General features: G+C 36.4%; 1 pseudogene; it reads right to left on the bottom strand.

Moving 5' to 3' along the window:
- Positions 1 to 1,003: 1,003 nt before the first annotated feature.
- On the bottom strand, positions 1,004 to 5,551 carry LOC137829180 (mitogen-activated protein kinase kinase 3-like; annotated as a pseudogene).
- Between the last annotated feature and the right edge of the window lie 449 nt (positions 5,552 to 6,000).

The raw sequence follows: 6,000 nt of genomic DNA, 5'->3' as shown, positions 1-6,000 counted from the left end.
TCTGAGAAAAAGCTTGCTCACATCGCTCATTCCACTCAAAGGTTTCAGATTTTTTTAACAAGTTTACTATCGGTTTAGTTTTCTCGGCCAATACTGGTAAAAATCTTGACAATGAGTTCAGTTTCCCACTAGTCTTTGTACCTCCTTCAAGATTTTTGGACTTCTCATCTTCATTATTGCTTCGCATTTATCAGGATTTGCCTCAATACCTCTGTTCGTTAACATGAAACCCAAAAATTTTCCTCCTCTCACGCCGAAAACGCACTTTTCTGGATTGAGACGAATGTTGTATTTTCTTATTCGTGCAAACACCTCATCAAGGTCTTCCAAATGTTTTTGTACTTCACCTGATTTAACAACCATGTCATCGACATAAACCTCCATGTTCTTTCCAATTTGCTCTTTAAACACCTTATCCATCGACCTCTGATAGGTTGCTCCAACATTCTTCAGACTGAAAGGCATGACTTTATAACAATAATTTGCAGTATTTGTGGTGAAAGCTGTTTTTGGGATATCCGGTTCATACATCTGTATTTGATTATACCCTGAATAGGCATCAAGAAAGCTCATCATCTCTTGACCAGACGCCCCATCAACCAATCGGTCTATGTTGGGCAATGGATATGTGTCTTTTGGGCAGGCTTTATTCAGGTCTGTATAGTCTGTGCACATTCTCCATTTTCCATTCGGTTTCTTAACAAGTACCACATTAGATAACCACGTAGTATACTGAGCCTCTCAGATGAAACCAGCTTGCATTAATTTTTCAGTTTCCTCAATTGCTGCCTTTCGTCTTTCTTCTCCCAATTCTTCGTTTCTGAGATATTGGCCTTGCTTCTCGGCAGACAGACAACTTGTGACAAATTACCTCTGGATCAATCCCAGGAATATCAGACGGTCTCCAAGCAAATAAGTCTTTGTTGTTACGCAACACTGTAATGAGTTTGCTCAATAATTCTTCAGGCATACTTCCACCTATGTAAGTACATTGTCTCTCATCTTAGCCTAAAACCACAGCTGTTGTTTCTTCTTTCGGTTCCAACCTCTCATCATTCAATCTGGGGTCCAAATCCACCATTGCCACCATTTTTTCAGTATCTTTATTCGTCTTCAAATTCATCTTCAAACCTGTCGCATAACACTCCCGAGCATCTTTTTGATTGACATAAATTGTTGCTATCTCCCCTTTCTCTGTCGGGAATTTCAAGGCCAGATGCGGTGTTGAGACTATTGCTCTCAACTTGTTCAAAGAAGACTGTCCCAACAACACATTATATGATGTGGTAGCATCTACTACCAAATATCTGATTTTAATCTTTTTAGTTTTACTGCCTCTTCCAAATGTTGTCATTAAATAAACAGTAGAACTCTTGCTCTGTTTGTATTTAAGGGTGTGTATTGTTGGAACTTTCGACTTCTAAACTCTTCTCTAGCTCTTCTAACCATAGGTCCACTTTCTCTTTCTATCACCCTCTTTTCACCTCCATCAACCCTCACCTGGATTCGAAACTCTCTCAGTTCTTCCATCTGCATAAATTTTGATGCTCGTTGCCTTAATTCATCCAAATTAGTCGCGGGTTTTTTGCAAAGACTGTCGGCAAATGGTCCTGGTTTCAATGCTGTTATCATATGATGCATGGTAACCTCTGGGCTGGGATTTTAAATACCCAAGGCAACCTTTCCAAAACGTTCCATGAACATTCTCAACGATTCTCCCTTCTCTTGCCTTATGTTTACCAAGGCAATCGATGTTAAATGATGAAGACGACTAGTTGCAAACTGAGCACCAAACTTTTCCACCAATGTATCGAAACAATCCACACTCAAAGGTGGGAGACGTGTGAACCAGCTCAATGCTGCCCCTTTCAGCGTCGTAGGAAACACCCTGCACATAACAGCGTCATTCCATGTATATAAACTGATATGAGTGATATATATTGCAATATGTTCATCAGGGTCTGTGCTTCCGTCATATTTGTCAAAGGTCAAATTTTTCCAATTGTCAGGCAGTGGAGTATCGACTATAACATCATAGAATGGATGCTTTCTAGAAGATGCTCCCGCAAAAACCTCAGAGTTTTCAAGCAATCTTCTCTTTGTTTAGGAACTTTCATTATGATGAATCTTCTCATTCACTTGTGCTCTCGGCTGAACGGTTTCAAAGGATGAGTTCAAAACTGTTTCTTCTTGTAACTTTCTCCTCATACGTGCATTTTCGGCTCTTAACATACTCAATTCTTCTTCATTACTTTTTTTTAACATCTCAAACTCTTTCTGTAGCTGTACCAACATTGTCATTGGCATGCTAATATTATCTGCCTGCTCTCCTCCCTGTTCTTCCCTTTGATTCATCTTGTCTTCAACCTTTTTCAGCTACTTCTCAGCCCCACGGTGGGCGCCAAAATGTTCTTACAACAAGGACCAAGAACACTCGAATCAGGTTGACAAGATTAACTCTTTTACAAATCTTCCAATCTTGGGCTTTTCTTCGTTACTACTTAGGTTCTCTCGGTTTCTTCTTGGACTGGGCTCTCTCGGCTTCTCCTTGGGCTGGATACTCTCGGCTTCAACTAGGGTTGAATGCTCTCGGCTTCTCCTCAAGCTAGGTGTTCTCGGCTTCTCCTCAGGCTGGGTGCTCTCGGCTTCTCCTTAGGCTGGGTGCTCTCGGCTTCTCCTTCACACAGATGGGGGGTGTACCTGCAAGGCGCTCCAATGCCAAAGTCAGAAATGGTTTTATGTTCATCAGACAGAAATCACTCTTCCTTACCTCTTATGTTGACCTCTTATTTATACAGTTTTCTTAATGGGCTTTTCACTTTACCTTTGGACTTTCTTTCTACACCGTTTTATTATTTACGCACCTCCTAACGCAGGTTTCTTATCTAATTTGGACCTTGTTATATATATATTTTAGTTTTATTTTATATATTTATTGTTATAACCGAAAGGTTATTTCGGTATTAGCTTTCGGCCTAACCTCTCGGTTTTGACCTATCAGCACAGGACATAAACAGTGAACATAGCAAGAACAGTATCCAAGCAAATGAAATTCTAATTTTCTTTATTGTTAATTCAAAAGAATGCTAGGGGAAAAAAGAGCTTGTCATTTCATTTAGATACTTAGCAAGAAGGCCTAAAACAAACTTTATCTCATTATCACTAAGCAACCTGTGAAAAGCAACACTTCTTCACACGGTATAATGGCCAGTCATTGTTTTATGTTTTTTACTCACAACTATGTAAGCATGCCATTTTAATAATATAGAGATAAAATTGGCAGCCACTTACGTCTGCCAAGTCCTTCATTCTTTGTGTAGGATAAAAAACGCTTCGAACAAATCCGGCTAAATCTACCTTTTCATTCTCATACTTTGTGATAAAAGGGTTCAAAAGCAGCTGCACTAGGACAACACAGAATCATAAACTTCAGGCATCACAATATATAAAGCATCTAAAGATAAGATTGACTTGGTAAGCTCTATCACATTCTAGAGAAAACAATCTATTCTCCACCAGGAAAATATGCAAATTTCAGAAAGATAGTAAAAAAAATGCATGATCACCAACATGTTTATGTTTTGGGTAAAGTGAAACTCAAAACATTTAGCTTCAACAGCCACAAAATTGCATAGCATAGATGCTGGACAACATGGTCGTATCACATTAAGGTTTATCTCATTTCTCACCTGCTCTGCTGTTGGCCTATTGTCTGGATCCTTTTGCAGACAAGCATCAACAAAGGAGCAGAATTCTGGTGAAAATTTGTTTTTTGATGGTGATGGTGATGGATCATCTAGGATCTGCACAAAATTAAGTATGATTAATTGCAGAGAGAAGTACATGAGTGAAATCAGATTACTCAAACGGAATAGCCATTCATACAGGGTTAGGACATAATTCTATATCATTGATTACACTGTATCCTTACAACACATGGTATGAATCATCACAATTATCTGAAATTTATAGCATTATTACAAAGCTATATTATATATACTTTGTTTCCTTTTGTGTGATTAATGTTATTATCTCAGATGACAAGTTTTTATACAAGTGATAAGAAAAAGGCATGTAAATAACGATATTCTTCTCAGACAAACATTTACATTCGATCAGACAAAAGTAAACAAATAACATCAGTATGTATTGCACACACACCTGCAACATAAGATTCACAGGACCTTCATTAACTGTATATGGGAATTCTCCAGTTCCACACTCTAGAAGGGCAAGACAAAGGCTCCAAATATCGGCCGGATAAGAATAGCTTTCATTTCGAATCCTCTCAGGTGACATGTATGTAACAGTTCCAACAAATGTAGCACACTGCAAAGGAGCAATTTTTTTTTTATGAACAAGAACTTCACAACATGCTTGTAATAACAACCAAACAATAAAATTATTGACATTTGCAAACAATTCTATGGAAGCAATACATGACAACATACTGAGACAGATAGAATATACTGACCATTGCCACTGAATTCTCTAAGCCAGCACTAATACCAAAATCAGTCATTTTGGCTCTCCCTTCAAATTTACCAATAGATTGGCCGGCTTTATGTCTCTGTGAACTAGATGTCTGACTCCATGCAGATAGCTTAGACCCTTTCAAAAGATAAAAGGTGAACAGTTACATATCTTAGTCTTTCTGAAAGCAAAAGCTGAAAACAAAAAATACAAGATTATTTTCCTACGTGTAGGAGCTTCTGAAACATGAACGATAGAATAGGTTCAATTCAGGTATCCTTCTATTCATTCGCAAGATATCTGCAAGTGATCCTCCATCCATATACTCCAAAGCTATGCTTATCTGTCCAGAATCTGGGGTGTAAAATGCTCCATGAAATTCTACAAGACCCTCATAACAAGGTGCTTCACACAATGTCCTTATCTCAGTAAGGAGCTGCTGCCTTTTCTCCTGATTAGCACAAACAGTTACAAACATTGAGAAAACAGGTGATAACAACAAACAACTATTGCCACAACAAAGTGTCTATGTTTCGAAAACAAAGATCAAGAGTGTACTACCCAACCCAGCGTCAATATAATACCACATTTAGATAGCAATTATAAAGTGCATGTTTGTTAGCAATTATAAAGAGAGTTCAATTTTCAAGCACAATCAGTATAAAAAGTTGTACATTTATCAACTAATTAAATATAACCCAACACAAAAGTCAACAATTTTACCAAGTACAGTGATCTGTTATTGGATGACAGTGTAAAACCTTTACATAGTATGCACATTCTAATCAAATTGTTAGAAAATTTAAACAACTAAAAGTAACATGAAAAGACACAGTCCTATTACCCCACATGAGATTCAAATTAAATTAGCAACCACAAGTAACCCACATGAGTTTTATAGTGAACAACCACAAGAATCAAGGGCAGGAACAATACTACCTACCTTCTCAAACATATTGATCTTCTTCAGCGCCAGAATCCTATGTGTTGGTATATGCATGGCTCTCTGCACAACACTACTGGCACCACTACCAATTGCTCCAAATATCCTCATTTCTTGGGAAGCACACTTGTACGTTTTCTTAAATTTACTTTTGAAGAAACTGAATAATTAAAAAAAATAAAATTAAAGTTTCATGTTTAAAAAATAAAATCTAAATTTGTGAAAAAATATAATTTTATAAAAAAAATCTAATGCATTAAAACCATATTCACTTCAAGTTTCTGAAATTAAAAACACAATTAAACTTTAATTATGTGTACAAATTGTTATTATTATGCTCAGAGTTAATTTCTGCATAGAGTGAATGTAAAAAGTTATTTTCGATATATCATGGATTTAAGATAATTATTATAAAACTTAATATATTTATCATATATAACAATGGTTGAATTTAAGATAATTATTATAAAACTTAATATATTTGTGATATATAGTATTATATATACTAATGGAAATAGAGACGCTTGTATGAAAATATCAATTAATTTTTTATTATTATAATATATGAAATTTGGAAATGTGGG

Source organism: Phaseolus vulgaris, chromosome 7 (genome assembly GCF_000499845.2).
Source record: "Phaseolus vulgaris cultivar G19833 chromosome 7, P. vulgaris v2.0, whole genome shotgun sequence".
Classification (NCBI taxonomy): domain Eukaryota; kingdom Viridiplantae; phylum Streptophyta; class Magnoliopsida; order Fabales; family Fabaceae; genus Phaseolus; species Phaseolus vulgaris.
This window is presented reverse-complemented; position numbering and strand designations above follow the sequence as displayed.